The 25,300-nt window shown below is 41.5% G+C and overlaps 1 protein-coding gene across 6 annotated transcripts in view; it reads right to left on the minus strand.

The window, feature by feature from the left end:
- Positions 1–25,300, minus strand: part of LOC145350848 (KH domain-containing RNA-binding protein QKI) — a 595,016-nt gene that overhangs the window by 520,066 nt on the left and 49,650 nt on the right. The window lies entirely within an intron of this gene.

Consider the following 25,300-nt stretch of genomic DNA (forward strand, 5'->3'; position numbering starts at 1 on the left):
AGTGGGCCTCCAAATCCCCCTCTTGCAGCTTTCTAAGGTCTCCATCAAAAGAATATTCAGCTTTTTTATTTTTCCTACGAAGTTCATACTTTCACATTTTCCTACAGCATATTCTAAGTTTTTGCTCACTCACTTAACCTGTTCATATCACTCTGTAGATTGTGTGTCATGCTCACTCCTTGCCTTCCCATCTAGATTTGTGTCATTTGCAAACGTGTCAGTAGTACATTCACAGCCTTCATCCAAATCATTAATACTGTACTGATCTCTGTGACACTCCAATAATTACAGATTGTCATCCTGAAAATGCCCCTTATCCCAACTCATGTTTTTTTTTATTAGTTTTGATGTGGGGATGCTGGCTATTTTATTAGTTAGCCAATCCTCTATCCATTACTCTAGCCTTTTATGCAGTACCTTATCAAATGCTTTTTGGAAATCCAAATATATTACATCTACTGATTTCTGCCTTCTAACAGTTCATGAGAGTTGGGCACGATATAGATTTATCTCGAGTACATACCCACACGTGTATAAGGGATCCAAATATGGCCAAAACATCCTCATTCAATCTGTAAGAACAGTAATTACACACGATATAGAAATCAAATGTACAAGCATATTTCAGATTAAATTTGTCAGAATAATTATGTTGATACCTCATTATTCTGTGCATTGTAGCTAGAATTGAAAACATCCAGAATTTTAGTAGTCTTGGCTCCCAGAATTTTACAACAATATAAACTGCCCACGTTATTTTAATTATTTCCTCGTTTTAAGATCTGGATGCACTAACCACAAAAGTAAAAATCAGGTAAAGCTTGATGCTATAAAAATAATGAAAGGAAAAAACTAAAGATTCTGTATCTAAATGTGTGTAACATTTGAAACACAACAGATGAACTGATAGCACAAATTGAAATTGATAAGTGAAACTTGAATAAAAGTACAGGAGTTTTTGAAATAAAAGGAAAATACACCCAGCTGGAAGAAACCTGTGCTTCACACTTAAAAAGGAGAAATCTGGAAAGGCGGCAGATATTGGCTGCAGTTAAACAAGTTCAGGAATAAAAAAGAAAAAGTCTCAAGAACAAGTGTGAAAAACAAATTGCAGATCTTCCAATGTGAAGAAAGTCTGCCAGGAACCATCCCTACACTAAGGGACAAGGGGCAGTGAGGGTTGACAGTTTTTAAAACAAGAGTAGTCCTCTACCTGCTAAAAAAAAGTTAAGTTGAAAGAAGATGGTTCTGAAATGGACAGCATAGACTGCAAGCAAAATTAACAAAACACTACATTAAAAAAAAGACTATTCAGGCAACATAAACATAAAAAAGCTGCAGAAATCTTCCACCAACGCAAGAGATTTTGCATAGTTTGCAAGGATCAAGGAGGAGGAGCTGCAGGTTCCTGCCAAAACTCCATAAGGAGGAAGTCAAAAACTTGATGCCTGTGTCAATATGCACGATCTTCTTGGAGACCCTCTCTACTCGGAGCCAGCAGTTTGCAGTGTCAATAGTTGTCACAATGTGGAGATACCAGCGTTGGACTGGGGTAAACACAGTAAGACAACTTTCACACTGTCAACCTTTTTTCAAACTGCCACAGCTGCTGTTTCACACTGCCTGTGCTTCTGGAGTTTTGATGTGGAGATGCCGGCGTTGGACTGGGGCAAACACAGTAAGAAGTCAAAACTTGATGTCTGTGTCGAAAGGCACGATCTTCTTGGAGATCCTCTCCATTTGGAACTGGCAGTTTGCTGTCGATAGTAGTCTTGATGTGGAGATGTCAGCGTTGGCCTGGGTTAAAACACAGTAAGCAGACTTCACTTGCCGCTGCAAACTGCCAGCTCCAAGTGCAGAGGATCTCCAAGATGATCATGCACATCGACACAGACATCAAGTTTTGACTTTTTACTGTGTTTACCCCAGTCCAACGCCAGCATCTCCACATCAAAACTCCAGAAGCACAGACAGTGTGAAACAGCAGCTGTGGCAGTTTAAAAAAAGGTTGACGGTGTGAAAGTGGTAATGCATTTAAAGTTGTACAGCATTTTATGAAACCACCAGGAGGAACAAAGAACAAGGGACAGAAAAATCAGAGACGATCACAGATGGAGGGCAAAGCTAAGAATAGAGGGCAAGTCCATAAAGGGGGTCTGTAAGCAATGCCAAGACCTCAAGAAAAAGATAATGCTGGATCTCAGAGGAGGTAATAAGAAACCCTGGAAAGGAGACAAGCCAGACAGAGGGCCCCAAAGTGACAGAAAAATCAAGCAGAACTCAGCAGGGATCATGACATGGAACTCAAGAACAGCCAAGGAAATTCCATATAATGGATGCCATCAGTTTTGTGATCAGTAACAAAACTGCTGTTCTGAGTGAAGCGCCTCAAGAATAACAATCCATGGCACTCACATAGAACATCTTGTATCATCCACTGCGCAACTCACTATACTCTTGAAGTAGAAATTAGACCAGAGCTATTACTGGGAATTCTTTCGAAATCTAATTGAATCATTGAACTACCAGTTGAGTGGTAAACACAAATAAGCTCAAGAAATTGGCATTCTACAGAGAGGCAGAAACCTTGTGTTTGAGGGTGCTGAAGAGGACTTAGCAATGGACAAAACCCAAAGAGAGGACATAACAGTTGGAACAAATTAGCAATCGAGAAGAATTGTCTAACAAATATAATGAGGAGGAAGGAATGTTCAACTTAGAAAGAGAGTTTGTTACAACATAATGACTATCAGTTCTCTGAAAACATGCAAAACACACAAAGGAAAAAAATCATCAAATGTTATCAGAAGGGTATCCACCTTGGAAGAAACTCAGAAATGGATAAACACATTGCAAAAGCGGATGCATAGAATAAAGAATGACTCATGTCTAAGCACAGGATTGGTTGAAGCAGAAGAGGGAATGAAATGATTGGAAAATGAAGTCACTCAGCCGTTGAAATTATGTTAGAGAATTAGACAAGATGTGGAGACGCCAGCATTGGACTGGGGCAAACATAGAAAGAAGTCTCACAACACCAGGTTAAAGTCCAATAGGTTTGCTTGGTAGCAAAAGCCATTAGCTTTCGCAGTGCTCGTTGTTTGTGAACTGAAATCCCACTCACCTGATGAAGGAGCAGTGAGCGCTCTGAAAGCTAGTGGCTTTTGCTACCAAATAACCCTATTGTCTTTCACCTGGTGTTGTGAGACTTCTTACAGAATTAAACAAAGCAGTAATTCAAGGCAAAGAAGGTACTGAGATTACGTGCCAGAATAAGATTGTTCACACTAATAGAAAGCACAAGAACCAATCATAAAATGGTCATTGATAAAGATGCCAAATAGAAAAACTGGAAAGAGAAGAAACTTTAGCACACGATCTACGCACCAGAAACAGAGTATCACGACTATTTCCTTCACAAGTTACAGGCCGGGATTGTGAATGAACTTTCAAGACCTAAGACTGTGTTGATCTGTGATGATGGTATTTGCATGCATTGGAGAGCAAGGTATTTGACAGAGAAAACGATCAATGGAGAATTGGAGATTTGTACCACCTGCAGAATAAAGTACATCATGCTTGGTCAACGCACGGTCTAGGACCGAACTGAGAAAGCAGCAAGCAAGGATATGGTGCCTGTCTCTTTAAGATAATACGGAAGTGGATCACCTGACTTGAAGGACCAATGGGAACTGAGGGAGAGTGACCACTCCAGAGGATGGAGTCTGCTCTCGGGCAGAATCATCTAGCAGCCCATGTAGTTAATAAGATTGGAGCACAACTCCAAGCGAGTCTAGAGCTCCATTCCTACACCTAATTTCTCTCAGGGAATACCTTTTGTTCCTAACAAAGTCCAAAATCTCTTTATAATGCCAGAGTGTGCCATGACATAACATGAGACAACACCCAAGCTCAATTCCATCTTCATTTCATGTCCATACGAACGCAGAGTCTAAGGTTTTACTCAAAGACCAGAAATGCTGAAGTGTCCTCTCCTTCACTGCCACCGGTCTGAAACCAGCTATAATAACAGATACCAGGGATCAAATTTGGGACCACATAGTGCAACCACCCACAAAATCATTCAAGGAGCTGACACATCAGTTTGATTTATTCATAGAAACTTCTAGTGTGCAAACCAATATTCCTGTACTTCAGTGATTATCCAAATAATGCAATTTGACAAAGCAAAGTTCCCCCTAGATAAACCCTAATAAATGTATATTGGTGCCAGGAAAGAATAGTAGTGAAAGAGTTTTGTGTTACTTATACCTCAATAAAGCTAATGATTCACTGATGCATTTAGACAGAATCTGCATCATAGCATTGCAGTGTTTGGCAGAAGAAATATGGATTGCTAAATACTACTTGCATGAAGGCCAGATTTCTTTAAAATACCATTGAGAGATTAATGTACAATTAGACAGTTTATGAATATTTGTTCAAAGCAGACAAAGCCTTGAAGGCAGCCTATTTTAACGCTGTGATGAATGCCTATATTGACAGTCAACTAAGGGAAAAAACTTTAATTCCACTTAAATTCTATTTCTAAATTCTATCCTCATTTAAAATTGACATCATACCCAATAGTGATAATTTTCAGAATACATTACTTTGGTCTTGATTTTAAGATATTATAACATGTCCATGTCCAAGGCAGAGAAAAAAAGTGTCCTACTCACACCAAGCTCCTTGTTGCACACATAACCGTTAAGAGTTTCCAGTTGTATCATTCGTTTTGATTAATAAATGTCCTAGTTTACAGGAGATTGGAACTTGAAGTGGGAGAAGTATCCCAAGATATAATTGTAAGTAGTTTAAAGAGGGTGTTTGAAAGTGGGGGGAAAGTGGTGGTAAAGAAGATTGATGACAAAAGTTCCTGAGTGCAAGGGCAGAGAAGCTTGGGCATTCAAGTTGACAGGGGAAGTTGGAAGAAACATGATGGACCAATTCAGAAGAGACTGGTGTATACACCAGTACATATCGTTAGCAAAAATTGTGTATATCTAGCCAGTTAATATAGTACCAATTTTACCTCTTCACTCAAATTTTTTTTCAGTTTATCATAGCATCCCATGCCTCAATTAGTACTGAAATTCACCATTGTAATCCATGTCAAATTGATGTTACCTCAGGAAATTCAATTTGGAATTTGATTTGGCATTCGTGGTGGTAGAACTAGTTTTCCTTGCATTTTTTTCTCCTTCAGTGTTTGCTGACTACTGTTCTGCCTCAACCAAGGATCATGTTCTTCGAGAGAGTCCAGAAAGCAAGTGTTAACAAATTATTTGACTGTATTGGGCAATATGAACAATTCCAATCCTGTCTTTGACCAATGCCCATGCACACATCAACTTTCCAACAACAATTATTGTATGAGTGGAAACACAAGTTCATTTTGTGCTCCAGTGGTACTGTTTACCGCAGCGAACCACACATTCTTAAATTTAAAGCCAAGAAAATCATCTAGTCTTAACAGGATCAGCAACAGTAACCGGAAACCTTACATAGCAAAGCCTGGGTCTAAGACTGAATACTTATCTGCTTGGCCATGGGAAGAAAGAGACCAAAGAGTCAAACTGCACAAAAGTCAATTCCGAATTGTAGGTAGTGAAAAAAATTCTAAGAGATGGAAATGCACTAATGGTCAGAGGAAATAGATTTAATGCAGAAATCGGAATCAAGCAAATATTTGGATATCTAGTCAAACTGAAGGGTGCAGCCTTATTTTTGTCATTTATATTGTATCTAAACTTCATTATGAACCATTTTGCCAATATTCAAGTACATCACACATCTGTCCTTCATTCCTCATTGGTAACAAACTGAGCATAAATATATGCTACAATTCAATGGTCTGAGCTCAAATGAATGTTTTACATTGCAAATACAGAAGAATCTCGATTAAGGGGACATAGCTACATGATAAAGGGCTGGTTATTTAAAATTGAAATGTGTAGAAATTTCTTCTTAGGGAGTAGCGAATCTCTGGAATTCTCTGCCCGCAGGGTGGAAGGCTGGATCAATGCAAGTATTTAAAGTGGAGGTAGATAAATACTTGAAAATTCAAGGAAAAGAGGGCTATGGAAAAATGCCACAGAAAAGTAGGAGTTGAGGTTGACACAGATCAGCTATGATCATATTGAATAGTGGGGTAGGCTTGAAGAGCCTGGTGACCTACTCTTACTTGTATTTCTTTTGTTCTTGTGTGTAATTGCAATACGGCAGAACAGAGATTGATCCCGCACGACGACAGAACCCTCTGCCATCGAACCAATGTTTAAGACCACCAATAAGAAAGTGCCCATTCCCGTGTGCAAAAAAACAAAGTAAACACTGCACATTATCTAGCCAAATTACATCAGCCCTGGCTGAATCATTTTGGAAAATTATAAAATTTCTACACTTCAAATTCTAAGTCAATAATAGCCAAGTCATTCAGGTTCAAGAAGTACTTCTGTCTAATCCCCAATCTGCACTCTGTTGGGCGGGATATTTGTTACAGCTGCAAACACCAGTACTATTCAAAAGTCTCAAATTTGCTCATCAGAAGATCCCCCTGCCCAAGATTTCCAGCTTGATTTGAGTCTACATGCAGTGTACTTATAAAAGCAAAGAAATTCACATTTAATTCTGCAAATAGTGCCACATCGCATCAGTTACTTTGTGCATATTACAGATTTTACATACTACATAAAATTCAAATTCCATACACTTAGGTTTGAGAGATGGTGAACAGAAAGGGAACCTTTATGTACAGTTCATAGGATGCCATATAGTTTATGTCAGTCGGCTTTTTCTTTGATCAATCCAAAACTGATCACACCACCCTGCAAAAATCTCCAATAAATCTTCTCCCTGCTCCAGCAAAAGTAGTTCCATCCCAAGGCTTTTCTAAAACAAAAGCATCCTATTTTTTAAAATCTTCTTGGTGAATCTATACTGTATATTTCAGGAAGCAGCAGATAGATAAAATCATGAGGTCAATGGCATTTTGCTATTGTAAACCGAGATATAGAGGACAAGAATTAAACAAATTCTGGTTGGCAAAATGTAACTAGTCAGGTACCACAGGGTTCAGTCTTCGGCCCCAACTATTTACAATCTATATTATGACTTGGGTGCAGGGATAAAAGGTACTATAGCCAAATTTGATGATGACACTAAAATAGATGCGATAGTAGGTTGTGATAAAGAGATGAGCAATTTACAAATGGATATGGACACTTTAGGTGACTGGGCCAAAATTTGGTGGATGGTGTTTAGTGCGAGATTATCTTGGTTGGAAAAATGTATAGACAACTTATCTAAATTCAGAGAAACTTGAGTGCTTCAGTGCAGATGGATCTGGGTGTCCTTGTGCACGAGTGCAGAAAACTATATTGCAGGCACAGCAGGTAAAAAGCAAGGCAAGTGGAATGTTGGTATTTATTGAAGGAATTGAGTGCAAAAATAAGGAAGTGTTGCTGCAACAATAGAAGGCATTAGTGAGACTGCACATGGAGTAGTATGCAGTTTTGATCCCCTTACTTGAGGGATGTTGAATTGGAGGCAGACATGGGGAATTTCACAGTAACTTCATTGCAGCGTTAACACAAGTCTTACTTGTGACTAATAAATAAAAACTTTAAACTTAAAAACTTTAAATTTTAGTTCAGAGGCGGTTCACTAGATTGATTCCAGAGATGAGCAGTTTGTCTCAAGAGAAATTGAGTAATTTAGGTCTATAGTCTAGAGTTTAAAAGAATGAGGAGATCTAATTGAGATATACAAGATGCTAAAGGGGATTGACACAGTAAACGCAGAGAAGGTGTTTCCTCCTGTGGGGCAATCTAGAATGAGAGGCACAGTTTTATGATAAAGGTTGGCAAATTGAAAAGAGAAGAAACTACTTCTCACAGAGTCATGAATCTGTGGAATTCACTATGCCAGAGTGTGATGGATGCCAGGGCATTGAGTAAATTTAAGGATGAGAAAGACAGATTTTTTAATTAGTAATAAAGTGAAGGGTTAAAGAGAATGGGCAAGAAAATGAAATTTAGGCCGAGGCAAGATCAGCCACGATCGTGTTGAATGAAGCAGGCTTGAGGGGCTGAATTGCCTACTTTTGTTTATAGTTAAGTTCAGTAGATTTGATATTAATTTTTGGGCATAATGTTGGTGTCTTGTGTTATTTTATATAACGTATTGCGACTAGGTGAGAAGGTTTCCTCTAATCAATCTTCTTAGTTGGTCATAACAAAATGTTTATGCATCTTCTACATGCCTTTTCCAAATTACTTAACTATTTAAGATGTAAGCAATAAGTAGGTTTCTGGTAGAATCTTCTTGAACCAGACAACATCCATCCAGAGAGAGAGAGAGAGAGAGAGAGAGAGGGGCCTTCAACCTATTTTCTCTGCTGAAGACTTTCTTGACACCTCCTGAGTCACTTGAAAATCTCTCTCTAGTGGCTAGGTAGTTTTGCCATGAAATATTTCACCCATTGCGCATTCTCAAGTTGTTTTGGGTGTGTCTGTCTATGCAAACCATTGGTTCAATGTTGTAAAATCAGCCTGTTTTAACCCTTATACGGTGGACAAATAACTTTGAGTAGACGTCTTACTAGTACAAACAATATTTATTTAAACCCACACAATCAATAATCACCCACCCGACCAACAATAAGATAACTTACAGAAAATACTAGAATTCAAGTACAATACAAGACCTTGACTTAACTTTGCGTGACTGACAAGTACCCAAACAGATATTGGCCTTTATCTCTGCACTGGTCTTGGTAGTTGTCTGGGTAGTCTGGTCCTTTGGTCTGGTGTGGCACTCTGGCTCCGATCTTCTTTCTTTCCTTCCTTCTCAGGTGTGGCGGCTCTCCGTCGTTGTAGCTTGTTCATGGGATCAGAGAGAGATTCCTGGTTGTGCAGCATCCTTTATACCCCGTTTGGTTTCACGCCCCTTTTTTGGCCATTGCCAATCAATCGATCAGGACTTGATCACCCTGATCGATAAAAAGTCCAATCAGGTGCTACCACGCCGATCTCTGGGTGTGTCCCCAGCAGCCATGCCTGTAGGTGTTGTAGGCACATAGGTCACATACCTCCCTCCTAAATAAGGATTCACGGTGCCCCTATGTCTGACACACAACCCAGTGTGACCAGAAAGTCTCTTTCATCCTGGAGATGGCCCATATCCTGTGTATTCACTCATCAGGGTTGCAGCCTGTTTGTCTGTCTTTAAACTGCAGCCTGTCAGTTTAGTTTCTTGCCCAGTTGTCCCAGAGTGCTTTACAAAATGCCATTTTAGATGGCCTGTTTGGCTACATTGTCCACTCTTTGAATTTTTAATTGGCTCTTCCTTAGACAGTTCTGACTTTTGATAGGTGTTTAGATTATAGAAAGCGTCTCTCTCTTCACATTCCCCAAAGGACATGTATTGGTTTCTCACCTTTACTTTGGAACGTGACTGGACATTTTTAAGTAGTTTGCTGTGTCTCAGACCTAATAACAACAGTTCCAGTCAGTTGAAAGTTGAAAAGTCATATTTTTCAAAAAAAGAGCTATAGCCTTGTAACAAGTGCTACACATCATCAGAAATATGGCGAGTGTCATGGTTGAAGTCAAGCATGCTACAACTTGGTTTGATTATGTTATACTATGAACTTTATACCAAACTTACACTGACACCAACGTGGAATGTCACATTTGTCTTGATGTGGGTATGCCGGCGTTGGACTGGCGTAAACACAGTAAAAAGTCTGACAACACCAGGTTTTAGTCCAACCTATTTATTTGATAATATACTCACTAGCTTTCGGGGTTACCCCCTTCGTCCTGTCTGAGGCCAGAACTCTCCATTCACCTGACGAAGGGGGTAACCCCGAAAGCTAGTGAGTATATTATCAAATAAATAGGTTGGACTAAAACCTGGTGTTGTCAGACTTTTTACTGTATTACATTTGTCTTGCGCAGCATTTTCACTTGTTTTATAAATCATCCCTTACCTTACACTAATTACTGTGACATAAGGTTATGATGCATGTACGATGTCGCTGAACATTTAAAAATGCTAATAATTAATTTCCTTTATTGAAGTGACCCATAACATAATAGCAGCATAAGCTTATAGAAGCAGAATCAACTTTTTCCTCCAGCAAATAATGCTCTAGTCCAATTCAAACATGCCTTTTTAATGGACTAATTGGCCAAATTTATAATTCTTCTGAAATTAACATTAGAATAATAAGTCATGGTAATTTTAGAATAAGCAAGTCATCCTGGAGGAAGTCAAAAGTAATTTTAAATTGTAATTTTTAACAAGATCACAGCTACATGAGAGAAAGCAAAAGACATGGGTTAGTTAACAAGTACATTGATCAAATTTTCATATGTTTTAGGAGATTAACAAAAAAATTTTATATCTCAGAGTCTCAAAGTTCATGAAATGAGTAGATACTAATTATGACCAGCTATTCTGAATTTGGAGTGCAACTTCAAGTTTTTCCACAAATCTCTGAAGATGGAAGGGTATGTTAATAGAGTTGTCAAAAAGGCACATGGGACATTTGCCTTTATCAATCCAGGCACAGGTTACAAAAGCAGGGAAGTCATGTTGCAGTTGTGTAGAATTTTGGTGAGGCCACAGGTAGGATACTGTGTGCAGTTCTGCTCACCACATTTTAGGAAGGATGTGATTGCATTGAAGGAGGTGCAGAGGAGGTTCACCAGGATGCTGTCTGGAATGGGAACATTTAAGTTATGAAGAGGTTGGGTAGGTTTGGGTTGTTTTTGATAGAGCAGAGAAGACTGAGGGACTACCTAATCAAGGTGTACAAGATGATGAGGGATATGGACAGAGTGGATAAGAAGCTGTGGAAATTGAGTCATAATTCCAGCTATGGCCAAATATTTAATTCACTTTCCTCTGCAAGATTAACAACGCTGACTTCAAATACAATACCATGGAATTGCTGGAACTTCTGAAACTATAGTTAAAAGCAGTTAAAAACTGCAGATGCTGGTAGGGAAAGATTAAGTTACAGAAATTGTGGAAATTAAAGTTATTCTGTCAGGTGGCACAGTGGTTAGCACTGCTGCCTTATGGTGCCAGGGACCCAGGTTCAATTCCTGGCTTGGATCACTGTGTGGAGTTTGCACATTCTCCCCGTGTCTGGCGGGTTTCCTCCCACAGACCAAATGGTGCATGGGTTAGGTGGATTGGCCATGCTATATTGCCCCTTAGGGTCAGGGGGACTAGCCAGGGTAAATCCATGAGGTTATGGGGATAGGGCCTCTGTGGGATTGTCATCAGTACAGAATAGATGGGCCGAATGAACTTCTACACTGAAGGATTCTATGATTCTGAGTAATGGAAAATGCTTATTAGCAAACAAGGCCTTCAGTGAGGCCAGCGCTTATGTACTCAGGATAAAAGACTAATCTAACCTTGCATCAGCTTCATAAACACTGCATTCCAGGCTAGGACACAGGATTAAAACAAAGACAAGTTACCATGACAAATATTGAATAATTAGCTTGAGATGTCAATATATCTTATGAAGGAGGTGGTTTTCTATTGGATAAGGGCAAAGTACTATCCTGATTCGTGGACTATGTACACCAATGAAGGATTAGAAAGTTGCTCGTTTTTCATTTGCTGCAATTATGTATCTGTATGAAACAGAACCCTATAGTGAAATTCACTGATCACTATGTCTGTTCTTGCTAGCAGGTAATTAAAAAAGTTAAAAGTTCTGAGTACTCTCCGTGCAATATTCGGATTAAATCCTCAATAAAGCAGCTGTTCCCCTTCGTTGAAAGGTTAGTCACGAGGGTACATAGGTTCAAGGTGAAGGACAAGAGGTTTTTTGGGGGGGGGGGGGGGGGCGATGTGAGGAAAACCATTTTTACCTAAAGCGTGGTGATGGTTTGGAATGTGCTGCCTGGGAGGGTGGTAGAGGTGCATTGCCTCACATTCTTCAAAAACTATCTGGACAAGCACTTGGGCATCATAATATTCAGCGCTATGGGCCAAGTGCTGGCAGGTGGGATTCGGTGGGAGTTCAGGTGTTTCTAATGTGTCAGTGTGGACTCGACAGGCCGAAGGATCTCTTCTGCGCTATATGATTCTATAGTCTGACAGAATATTAATATCACATTTACTGAAGCAAACAACATTTTCACCAGTAAAACAGGGATGAAGATTTTAAATTCAACTTAATTTCATGTCAAGAGATTTGAAAGCTGTTTATCATACTGGATATTGATTTACAAAGGTCTGTGTTCTCAAATATGTGAAATGTATTAATCTGGGAAGGTGCCTTCTAAATAATCAAAGACCAAGTAACTTTGCCTGGTAACATTATATCTATATGATCCTGTCATGACAATGTAATATGTGCATGTGGAATCTTCAATTTCATCAACTGGTCATGAGAACATAAGAAATAGGAGCAAGAGTAGGCCATCTAGCCCTTCGAGCCTGCTCCACCATTCAATAAGATAATGGCTGATCTGAAGTGGATCAGTTCCACTTTCCCGCTTTCTCCCCATAACCCTTAATTCCCTTGTCTATCAGAAACCTATCTACCCGTGACTTACATATATTTCGCGAGGTAGCCTCCACCACTTCAACGGGCAGAGAATTCCAGAGATTCACCACCCTCTGAGTGAAGCAGTTCCTCCTCAACTCTGAATATACATTAATTTTTGAAAGGACTTTTTAAAGTGAGCAAAGACACTGACTTAAGGGTGCCACAGATCACTTGACCCATCAGGTATTACAAGGTGGTCAGTTTCTACAAGTTTCTGATGTAGATTTCAATTAGGACCTGCCAAGGCAAATGTCATAGGGAATATCACACCTGCTGATGTCAAACATTACTCCCAAAATGAAATAGCTCACCGTTTGCACTTCTATAAAACTACTTTACAGGCAGAGACTGCAAATCTACCAGAACAATGGTTATATAGGTATAGATATGTTTTTCCTAGCTTATCACAGGTAAGAAGGGTCTATTCAGAACCAGCTCTTGAGGTTCTACAATGCTCAAACTAAAAACTGATTCTCTCAAACTTCTTTGAGAATTTAAGTTCCAAATAGCCCTGCCCTGTTCATTCCAATAATTGTATGTTCAGAAAAAAGCATTCTGAAGTTAGCCTGTACCTTAAAAACAGTTTATATTCAAGACAATATAACAAAGTCACAGACTCTTCCTGGTTTTTCCCAGACACATTTATAATGATTTCCTAATCCTTCCCCTATTGGGAACAACTTAAAGCATGCATTTCACTGGAACACAAATGCAACATTAACAGCCCCCACCCAGATCTTGTGCTTTCGTTCATGCGATGTAGGAAACAGTGGACAGTCCATGTTGCATAGGTGCATGTGCAGTGCTCTACAGGAGGAATTTTCAGGCTTTTGATTCAGCCAGTGTGAAGGAATGGCAATATCGTTCCAAGTCAAGCTAATGTACGACTTGAAGGGAACTTGCAGATGGTGGTGGTTTTCCAATGCACCCTGCTGTACCTGTTTTTAGTGACTGAAGTGGCAGTTGTGTCAAAGGATCTTGAGAACTGTGCAGATCATCTTGTCCTCTGTACTCAAGACCGCCATGGTGTGCTGATGGTGAAGAAAGTGAATCTTTAGCATTGAATTTCTATGAAAAGGGCTGCTTTATTGAAATTCTTTTGTGCCTTGAAGCACACTTAGAGGTGAATGGAGAATATTCCAACAGGAAGTTATTTGCTACAAAATACCTACTTTTATTTGCTCTTAGATTGTGGATCTTTGCTCTTAGAGTGTTTGGTCTTTTTGTGCTGCTGATCCAGTTAAGTTTCTGGTCAATGAAAACCTGCAGCATGTTGATGGGGAACTCAATTATGGTAATGTCAATGTCATTGAATGTCAAGGGGATATGATTTGAATGTCCCTTGTTGGAGATGGTCATTGCCTGCCATTTATATGGCAGGAATGTTACTTGCCTTAGCGGTCCAAACTTCACTATATGCAGTATGAACAACTTAATTAACAGAGGAATTGCAAATTGAACTAAACACTGCAAACATTACACTTCTGACCTTATATTCAACAGGTGGTCATTGTTGAAGCAGCTGAAGATGGCTGGTTTTTGGACAATGTCCTGAGAAACTTCTACTCCAATGACAGCCACCTGCCTTTGTATTAGGTATGGCTCCAATCAGAGGAGCTCCGCTTCCTACTAACATCTGTAGCAACTCCCATTAACATCGCTTTTTATTAGAACTCAGTTCATCACCATCTGTCAAATATTGGCAACATCAAGAATTCAGCTCATCTCTGGAATTCGGATCCCTCATCCGCATTTTGACCAAGGTTGGAATGAGCTCTGAAACCGAGTGGTGCTGGCAGAATTAAAATTAAGCAGTGGTGAGCAAGTTATTAATGAGCAAGGTCTGCCTGATAACGTCAACAACACCTCCCATCACTTTACTGGCATGAGAGCTGACTGAGGGGATGGTAATTGGTTGGGTTGTATCTGTCTTGCTTTTGCAGGTTCAGTATGGCTAGGAAATTTTAAACTTAGTCAGGTATGCGCCAATGCATTAGCCATGCTGCAACAGTTTGGATGGGAGCAAATATAGTTCTGGAGCATGTGTCTTCAGTACTACAACCATAACATGGTCAGGGCTACAGCCTTTGTGGTATCTAGTGCATAGCCATTTCTTGATAGTATGTGGTGTGATAGATAGTAGTGAATCAAATTGGTTAAAGACTGGTATCTGTGATGATGGGGATCTGAGGAGGCAAATATAAATCAGTGTTTCTGGTGAAAGATGGTTGTGAATGCTTCAGCCTTTGTCGTTTGTGTCCATCAGTTGGGCTTCACATCTTTGAGGATGAGAATGCTCATGTTGCCTCATGAAACATGGTCATGAAGTATTACTTTGCTGATAAACTTAAAATGCATTTGTTGTTATACCTGGTGTCCCATTTAATGCTAAATGAGCTTCTGAATTCACATATTCTAAGACTCCTACTCCCATCTGGGTAACAATGCAGAGCTCCACCCGTTTCAGCTTTTTCACTACTGAAACCTCATCCACGCCTTCATGATTTCTGGACTCAACCATTCCAACACACACCTGTCTGGCCTCTGTTAAGGTTGTCACTTGCATCTGTGCTCACCAAACTACATTGATTTCTACTAAGCCTCTATTTTATAATTATCCTCGTTTCATATTCTTCCATGGCGTTGTCCTTCCCTATCTCTGCAATCATCTATCTGCAAGTTTACATTCCTCTGATATAGCTGTATCCCTCTAACTCCAGCCTCTCGCACACCTCGAATCATAATTGTTCCACCATTGGTGGCATATCTTCAGTTGTCTAGGCCTCAATATCTGGAATTCAATCTCTACACTTCTTTTCTTCTCTACTTCACTTCCCTCCTTTGAGAGATTTCTTAAAGGCTACATCTTTGATCAAGCTTTTGGTCATCTGGCCTAATATCTCTGTATAGCTGTGTCATACATTTTATAATGGTCCCGTGAAGCCCCTTGGGATGTTTCATTACATAAAAGTGAAGTTAGCCACCTAGTCCTGGGTGGGACATAACGTCATAATACTGTTCCTCCATCAAGCCCTGTCTTGTGCTGTGATTTGTACCTCCCCAGGCAAGCCCCATCTTCCCAGTTCAGTCACTACAGTCCTATGTCATGCTTTTTTGGCCTGTCCCTCTTGGAGCATCCTTATACTTGCCCGAGCCATCTTATCAGCACTTCTTGATCTCAAAGACACTATTGTAAGAGTGCTATACAACCATAAGCTGATTGTTATAACCGCAGGAAATCCTCAAATTAAACACTGAGAATTTGAGTGAACATTCAGGAAGAAAAAGGTTTAACTTATTTTTGGAAGAGTAATGGGAGTTGAGACAATACTTAATTCATCGACTGCAATGAATGCCTTAGCTACAAGGTTAAATCTACACATCTAAACTCACTAGCAATTATTCTGATTTACTTCCATAACAAGAATTCTGAATTTCAGCCTCTTGCAGCACTCAAGTATAATTCACAGCTTTAACAAGAAAATTAATTTCTATCATTTCAGACAAGGTTCTATATAATTATTTTGCTCATTTAGCAGACGATATATTCTCAACATTTGCAAAAAATTTATCTTAATGGCCAAATTTTGCCTACATTTCAGAGGTTGTTCTGATGTTGGGACTGTTACCCAGAATCATACGTTTCATAACAGGCTCATTCTAATCATTTAAAAATGCACAGAAATTCACAATGTTCTTGGTTAATGCACAGCAGTAATTCACAGTTTTCTTAGTTATAGGGAGATTTCAGCATACAAGAATTGTAGGAAGATACCAACTGGTCCATTCAGCCTATTTGATGTAGTTGTGATGTCTTATACATGATAGAGACTCCCTACCGACCAAGTAAACTCTTGGCTGAGACAAAACAAAATAGGCCAATTTGGAAAATCTGGCAAAGTCTTCTTTGATTGCTTTAAGTGATCAAAATCACTACAGAAAACAAAGTAAATAAATACCTGAATAGGTAAATATAGTTGCACTCCAGAGATGCAGGATTGTTTTAAATTTGTAGATTTCATAGCGTATCATGTGCATTGAAGACACAGTTTGTTTGCTACAGCTACATGGGTGCTGTTATAGTATTTCTCAATCCTATTGGAATTGATTGACCACCTGATTCTACATACTCCTTAAGAGATAATAAAGTTGTCTCATCAGGAGTCGGGTAAATATTTTTAATTTCAGTTGATTTTTCAATGTTGATCTTTCCTAATCTTCATGAACTGTTGAGCTGACTCACGAGCTTGTAACTAATCTCTCTCACTCCTTCAGACTTAGCTTTTCTAATACTAAGTGCAACATATAAGCTAATATTCCTATTGTATGATTTATCATAATTGCAATTGTTTTATACCAGGAAGTATTTTGCCATGTGCATAATGTATTACCCTACTCCTATGCTGCTGTTTAGCACGCCCTTTTCTTGAAAGATGACAAAGTCTAACTGTTATAAACAGCCTGAAGTTCATTAGAATCTGCTGAGGAAAGTTTGCAGATTGAAAAATGCTTGGACTAGCAATCCTTCCCCTCATAAGAACATAAGAAATAGGAGCAGGCCATCCAGCCCTTCGAGCCTGCCCCGCCATTCAAGAAGATCATGGCTGATCTGAAGTGGATCAGTTCCACTTTCCCGCTTTCTCCCCATAACCCTTAATTCCCTTGTCTATCAGAAATCTACCCATGACTTAAATATATTCAGCGAGGTAGCCTCCATCACTTCAACGGGCAGAGAATTCCAGAGATTCACCACCCTTTGAGTGAAAAAGTTCCTCCTCAACTCCGATCTAAACTGCACCCTCCCCCCTCTTATCTTGAGGCTGTGTCCCCTAGTCCTGCTATCCTTTCTAAGCGGGAAGAATCTCTCTACCTCTACCCTATCCATACCCTTCATCTTATATGTCTCTATAAGATCCCCCCTCATCTTCTCAACTCCAACGAGTACAGACCTAGTCTATTTAGCCTCTCTTCATAGGCCAACCCCCCTCATCTCCTGTATCAGCCTAGTGAACCTCCTCTGCACTCCCTCCAAGGCCAATATATCCTTGCACAAGTGCGGCGACCAAAACTGCACACAGTACTCCAGCTGCGGCCTCACCAGAACCCTGTACGGTTGCAGCAAGACCTCCCTCCCCCTCGCTACAAAGGCCAACATTCCATTCGCCTTCTTGATCACCTGCTGCACCTGCAGACTGGGTTTTTGCGATTCGTGCATAAGGACCCCCAGGTCCCTCTGCACCGTAGCATGCTGCAGCTTTTCGCCTTTTAAATAATAATCCCTCCTACTATTATTTGGGCCAAAGTGGATAACCTCACAGTGGCTAACATTATACTCCATTTGCCAGGTCCTCGCCCACTCACTCAGCCGATCCAGATCTCTGCAGACTTTCCACACCCTCCACGCAATTTGCTTTTCCACCCACCTTTGCGTCATCAGCAAATTTCGTCACCCTACACTCAGCACCCTCCTCCAGATCATCTATATAAATGGTAAATAGCTGAGGCCCCAGCACCAATCCCTGTGGCACTCCACTAGTCACCAACCGCCAACCAGAATAGCACCCATTGATTCCAACTCTCTGCTTCCTATTAGGCAGCCAATCCTCTATCCACGCTAACACCTTACCCCAAACTCCGTGCACCCTAACCTTCTATAGCAATCTTTTGAGGCACCTTATCAAACGCCTTTTGGAAATCTAAAAACACCACATCCACTGGTTCCCCTGTCTACTGCACTAGTCACATCGTCATAGAAATCCAATAAATTCGTCAAACACAACTTCTCCTTAATGAACCTTGTCTGCTCAATCAAACCATTCTTTTCTAGGTGCCTCGCTATTTCTTCTTTCATGCCCCAAAAGAAAACAGCATGCAACCGCTGCCTTTAAAACAAACAAAAAAGACATTTGATTTGTCATGTAAACACTCAATTACATGCGTATCATAAAATCCCTACAGTGCAGAAGGAGGCCATTCAGCCCATTGAGCCTGCACCAGCGACAATCCCACCTTATTGCTGTAACCCCACCTACTTACCCTGCTAGTCCCCTTGACACTAAGGGACAATTTAGCATGACCAATCAACCTTACCCACACATCTTCAGACTGTGGGAGGAAATCAAAGCACCCAGGCAAAACCAACGTAGACATGGGGAGAGTGTACAAACTCCACACACAGACCTGAAGCTGGAATTGAACTTGGGTCCCTGGCGCTGGGAAGCAGCAGCGCTAACCACTGTGCCATTGTGCTGTCCTTGCCACAAATAAATGGAGTTATAAGCAACAAATGGTCACAAAACACAAAGTCTGCAACAGCAGAATGTGCAGTACGAAGACCAAATGTTGTGAGGGATTACAGTTACTTCTGAAAATTTATTTATGGCTGAAGCTCCTTAGTTCAAAATTAGCATTAAATAAACCCCCTAGTCTAACAAATCCCTAGCTCAATGTACACTTAAAAACCAAAGAATTCTCAAATATTACACAAAGTTAAAGTTTATTTATTAGTCACAAGCTTACTGCAATGAAGTTAGTGTCAAAATCCCCTGGTTGCCACACTCTGGTGCCTGTTCGGGTACTGAAGGAGAATTTAGCATGGCCAATATCAGCACATCTTTTGGATTGTGGAAAGGAACTGGAGCACCCAGAGGAAACCCATGCAGACATGGGAGAACATGCAGACTCCACACAGACGGTGACCCAAGCTGGGATTTGAACCCAGGTTCCTGGCACTATGAGGCAGCAGTGCTAACCACTGTGCTACCACGCTGCCCCCATGGTACTTTTTAAATTTAAGATCTTCAGGTTAAAGCTCTCCTGTTGGCTATGCTTGGTATAACAGTGGGTGGCTGATACATATACTGAACCAATAAAGTCCAGGTTCACTTCTCTTAACTGATCCTGAGCAAGCGGTGAAACATTTCAATGCAAAGACATTGCAAAACAAGAAAATCAGAATCTGTGATGTAATGGGACACCATAGTTCACTTTTTATATTTCTGAGTGCTATCAGAAAGAGAACTGCACAGCCATCATTGACGACAGTCATGCAAAAGTAAGTGATTTGTAGTCATGCCTACTTTGTTCCTTACCCCCTCCAAACTGGAGGACTTTGGTTCAGGGTATTATTTTATGTAATGAGGCGGGTAGAATTAGGGAACTTGCGGTGAAGGATCCTCTTGGGGAGAGTGATCATTGTATGGTGGAGTTTCTGGTGCAGATGGAGGAGGAGAAAGTGGGTTCCCGGACACGCGTCCTTTGATTGAACAGAGGGGAGTACGGTAGGATGAGAGAAGAATTGGCGAATGTGGACTGGGGGAGCGCATTGGAAGGTAGGTCTGCTGAGGAGCAGTGGAGGATCTTTAAGGAGATCTTTCTTGGTGCTCAGCGGAAATTTATTCCGATGGTCAAAAAGGACCGTAGGAGGAGAGGTAATAAGCCGTGGATAACGAAGGAGGTGAAGGAAAGTGTTAAATTAAAAGCGGAGGCGTTTAGAGTAGCTAAGAGTAGTGGGCGAGAAGAGGATTGGGAGAGGTTTAAATGTCAACAAAGATTGACAAAGAAGTTGATAAAGGAGGGTAGGAGAAACTATGAAGCGGGGCTAGCGCTTAATATAAAAAAGGATAGCAAGAGTTTTTATAAATATATAAAAAGAGGCTGGCTAGGGTGTGTTGTCTGCCTGGTGCTCGGGTCCGGGATGTCGCATCTGGGCTGCAGAGGAAGCTGGAGTGGGAGGGTGAGAATCCGGTCGTTGTGGTACATGTGGGTGCCAACGACGTAGGCAAAATGCAAACTGAGGATCTGGGGAGGGAGTATGAAAAGCTGGGAATGGAATTAAAAAGTAGAACCGACAAGGTGGTTATCTCTGGGCTACTGCCTGAACCGAGTGCAGATGGGCGTAGGGTTGATAGGATTAAGGAAGTGAATGGGTGGCTCAGGGATTGGTGTGGGAGGAATGGGTTTGAATTTATGGGGCATTGGCATCAGTATTGGGGTAGGTGGGACCTGTTCGGGCAGGATGGGTTGATCTGAACCGTGCTGGGACCAGAGTCCTGGCGAATCGTGTAAAGAAGACTGTAGACAGGGCTTTAAACTAATTGGAGGGGGAGGGTGCGAGGGTAGGTGACATTACGAGGCCTAAAGTTAAGGAGATGGTACAGGTAAGGGAAGAGGCCAAGGATGTCCCAATAATAAAGGGAGTAGGGGGGCGTGAGTATGGTTGGTGGCATTCCGGCAAATAGGGTCCAGGTGAAGGCTGGGATGAAGGCACTTTATCTGAATGCACGAAGCATTCGGAATAAAGTGGATGAACTGGTGCCGCAGATCAGCACAAATGGATATGATCTGGTGGCCATTACAGAGACGTGGCTGCAAGGTGACAGGGACTGGGAGCTGAATGTCCAGGGGTATCAAGTGTTTAGGAAGGATAGGCGGGAGGAAAAAGGGGGGGCATAGCTCTGCTGATTAAGGATAGCATCAGGGTGGTAGCAAGGGATGATATTGGAGCCAAAGAGCAGAACGTGGAATCGTTGTGGGTGGAGATTAGGAACAGCAAAGGGAGGAAGACGCTGGTGGGTGTCGTCTATAGGCCCCCGAATAATGATCTGGAGGTGGGGCGGGCTGTTAACGCACAAATAAGTGTAGCGTGCAGGAATGGAACGGCCATAATTATGGGGGATTTCAATCTGCATATTGATTGGTCGACCCATGTTGGACGCGGTGGGCTCGAGAAGGAGTTCTTGGAATGCTGCCGGGATAGTTTCCTTGAACAGTGTGTGTTGGAGCCGACGAGGGAGCGAGCTATCTTGGATCTGGTGCTATGTAATGAGGTGGGTAGAATTAGGGACCTTGCGGTGAAGGATCCTCTTGGGGAGAGTGATCATTGTATGGTGGAGTTTCTGGTGCAGATGGAGGAGGAGAAAGTGGGTTCCCGGACACGCGTCCTTTGTTTGGACAGAGGGGAGTACGGAAGGATGAGAGAAGAATTGGCGAATGTGGACTGGGGGAGCGCGTTAGAAGGTAGGTCTGCTGAGGAGCAGTGGAGGATCTTTAAGGAGATCTTTTCTGGGGCTCAGCAGAAATTTATTCCGATGGTCAAAAAGGACCGTAGGAGGAGAGGTAATAAGCCGTGGATAACGAAGGAGGTGAAGGAAAGTGTTAAATTAAAAGCGGAGGCGTTTAGAGTAGCTAAGAGTAGTGGGCGAGAAGAGGATTAGGAGAGGTTTAAATGTCAACAAAGATTGACAAAGAATTTGATAAAGAAGGGTAGGAGAAACTATGAAGCTGGGCTAGCGCTTAATATAAAAAAGGATAGCAAAAGTTTTTATAAATATATAAAAAGGAAGAGGCTGGCTAGGGTGAACGTTGGTCCCTTAGAGGATGAAAAGGGGGACTTAGTGGTAGGGGATGGGGAAATGGCTGAGGTCTTGAATAACTTTTTTGTTTCGGTCTTCACGGAGGAGGACGTGAATAATTTGCCGGATGTTAGAGATGGAAAGGTGGTAGGACTGGAGGGTCTCGATGACATTACTGTTACTAGAGAGGTGGTGCTCGACAGACTGGAGGGGCTGATTGTGGACAAGTCCCCAGGACCGGATGGAATGCATCCGAGGGTCCTGAAAGAAATGGCGGAGGTGATAGTGGATGCCTTGGTGGTTATTTTCCAAACGTCGCTGGATTCCGGGGAAGTGCCGGAAGATTGGAAAACGGCTAATGTTACGCCGTTGTCTAAGAAGGGTGCCAGGCAAAAGGCGGGGAATTATAGGCCTGTTAGTTTAACGTCTGTTGTAGGTAAAATGTTAGAATCCGTCATCAAGGAGGAAATAGCGAGGCATCTTGAGGGGAACTGCTTGATAGAGCAGACGCAGCACGGTTTTCTTAAAGGGAAGTCGTGTCTGACAAATTTACTGGAGTTCTATGAGGATGTGTCTAGGGCAGTGGATAGAGGAGAGCCGGTGGATGTGGTCTTTCTGAATTTTCAGAAGGCGTTTGACAAGGTACCTCACAAGAGGTTATTGCAGAAGGTCAGGGGGCATGGAGTTGGGGGTAGGGTGTTAGCGTGGATAGAGGACTGGTTGTCAAATAGGAGGCAGAGAGTGGGGGTCAATGGGTGCTATTCGGATTGGCGGATGGTGACTAGTGGAGTGCCCCAGGGGTCGGTGCTGGGGCCTCAGCTATTTACCATTTATATAGATGATCTGGAGGAGGGAACCGAGTGTAGGGTGTCGAAATTTGCTGATGACACCAAAATTGGTGGAAAGGCAAATTGTGCGGAGGGTGGGGAGAGTCTACAGAAGGACCTAGATAGGCTGGGCGAATGGGCCAGGAAATGGCAAATGGAATTTAATGTTGGTAAGTGCGAGGTGGTCCACTTTGGTAGGAATAATGGTAGGAAGGATTATTACTTACGTGGAGAAAAACTGCAGCAGGCGACGGTGCAGAGGGACCTCAGGGTCCTTGTGCATGAGTCGCAAAAACCCAGCTTGCAGGTGCAGCAGGTGCTCAGGAAGGCAAATGGGATGCTGGCCTTCATCGCGAGGGGGATTGAATATAGAAGTAGGGAGGTCTTGCTGCAGCTGTATAGGGCATTGGTGAGGCCGCAGCTGGAGTACTGTGTGCAGTTTTGGGCGCCGCACCTGCGCAAAGATATTTTGGCCTTGGAGGGAGTGCAGAGGAGGTTTACTAGGCTGATGCCGGAGTTGAGGGGGTTGAGCTATGAGGAGAGGCTGAATAGATTAGGCTTGTACTCGTTAGAGTTTAGAAGAATGAGGGGAGATCTCATTGAGACGTATAAGATGATGAATGGGATGGATAGGATAGAGGTGGAGAGACTCTTCCCGCTCAGAAAGGATAGTAGGACTAGGGGGCATAGCCTCAAGATAAAGGGGGGGCAGTTTAGAACAGAGTTGAGGAGGAACTTCTTCACTCAAAGGGTGGTGAATCTCTGGAATTCTCTGCCTGCTGAAGTGGTGGAGGCTGCCTCGCTAAATATTTTTAAGACGCGGGTTGATGGGTTTTTGATGAGAGAGGGGATTAAGGGTTATGGGGAGAGGGCAGGAATGTGGAACTGAGCCACGACAGATTAGCCATGATCTTATTGAATGGCGGGGCAGGCTCGAAGGGCTAGTTGGCCTACTCCTGCTCCTATTTCTTATGTTCTATGACTCTATATACAGAGATAGTACATAGCAGCTCTTTCAATGACAATAATTTGTAACCTGAGTGTATTAAAGGATGCAAATAAATGATTGGTAGCAAATCAACACGAAAGTACATCTTATCTTTTCACTGGCTTTATTACCTGTAACACTAAAGTAACACTAGCAAGCATTTCAGTGATACATAACTTGAGGGCAAATTTTATTTACTGGTAATTCACATTACAATATTTTCATAAGTTTACTCTGAACATAAATACGTTCTTCAAAAAGTAAAACAATATACTGACTCAATGATTGGTAGGACACTAGGAAGTTCTGTGCAACAAAGGAACTTCAGCGTCTTGTCCACAGATCTCTGAATACAGAAGGACATGTAGCAGGGCGGTGAAACAGACATATGGAACACTTGCCTTTATCAATCGAGGCATAGATTACAAAAGCAGTGAAATTATAGTTGGGTTGTATTGAACTTTGGTGAGGTCACAGCTGGAGTAGTGTGCACAGTTCTGATCACCACATTATCGGAAGGATGTGATTGCACTGGAGGGGGTGCAGAGGGGATTCACCTGGATGCTGCCTGAGATGGAAAATTTAAGTTATAAGGAGAGGTTGCGTAAGCTTGGGTTGTTTTCACTGGAGTAGAGAAGACTGAGGGACGACCTGATCAAGGTGAGACACACTGTCAGAGTGGATAAGGAGTAGTTATTCACATTAAAGGGTCAGTCATGAGGGGACACAGGTTCAAGGTGAGAGACAGGAGGTTGGAGGGGATGGGGAGGAAACGTGAGGAACAACCTTTTTACCCAGAGGGTGATGATGATCTGGAATGCGCTGCCTGAGGGTGGTTAAGGCAGGCCGCCTCACATACTTTAAAAAGTATGAGCACTTGGCTCATCATAACATTCAGTCCTGTGGGCCAAGTGATGGCAGATGTGATTATGTGGGAGTTCAGGTGTCAGTGCAGCCGAAAGACCTCTTTTGCACTGCATAGTTCTTTGATTTATATTGGAAACTGCCTTATTTTAATTGTCCTATGTCTGAGCAACTGTTTTAAGATCCAAAACTCTTGAATTTAATAACCTGCATCCACAGTTTTACAGAGCAATATTAAATTATTTCAGATACTGGGAGCCAAGCACTGCTTTGAACATCCCTGCATAAAGTAACTATGATGCTGCTTCTCAACAATAACAATAAAGGAAATAATAAATTACTTGACTATAATAAGCCTCTCGATGTAGCAGAACATTAGATTAAAACTTATTAGTTCAAAAGCTCTTTTCTGCTGAATCACTGAATCTCTATAGCTTCTATACAGTATTCAGATTTCAAGGGGCTTCTTTCTACGGGAATATTGCAACTTCATAAGACTCGAAATGTACACTAAGGCCTGAGGGCACATTGAGCTAGAACCCAAAACTAGCTTATATAAATCTGAAACCTAAATCTTGGAATAATTTATGAAAAAGGTGTCCTCATAATCAGTCAGCATAATCTCATGTATTAAAATTTAGTTTTATGACAATTTAAAAGTGAAAAAATAAACAAATTAAAC

Source organism: Carcharhinus amblyrhynchos, chromosome 12 (assembly GCF_965287045.1).
Source record: "Carcharhinus amblyrhynchos chromosome 12, sCarAmb.v2.hapA, whole genome shotgun sequence".
NCBI lineage: Eukaryota > Metazoa > Chordata > Chondrichthyes > Carcharhiniformes > Carcharhinidae > Carcharhinus > Carcharhinus amblyrhynchos.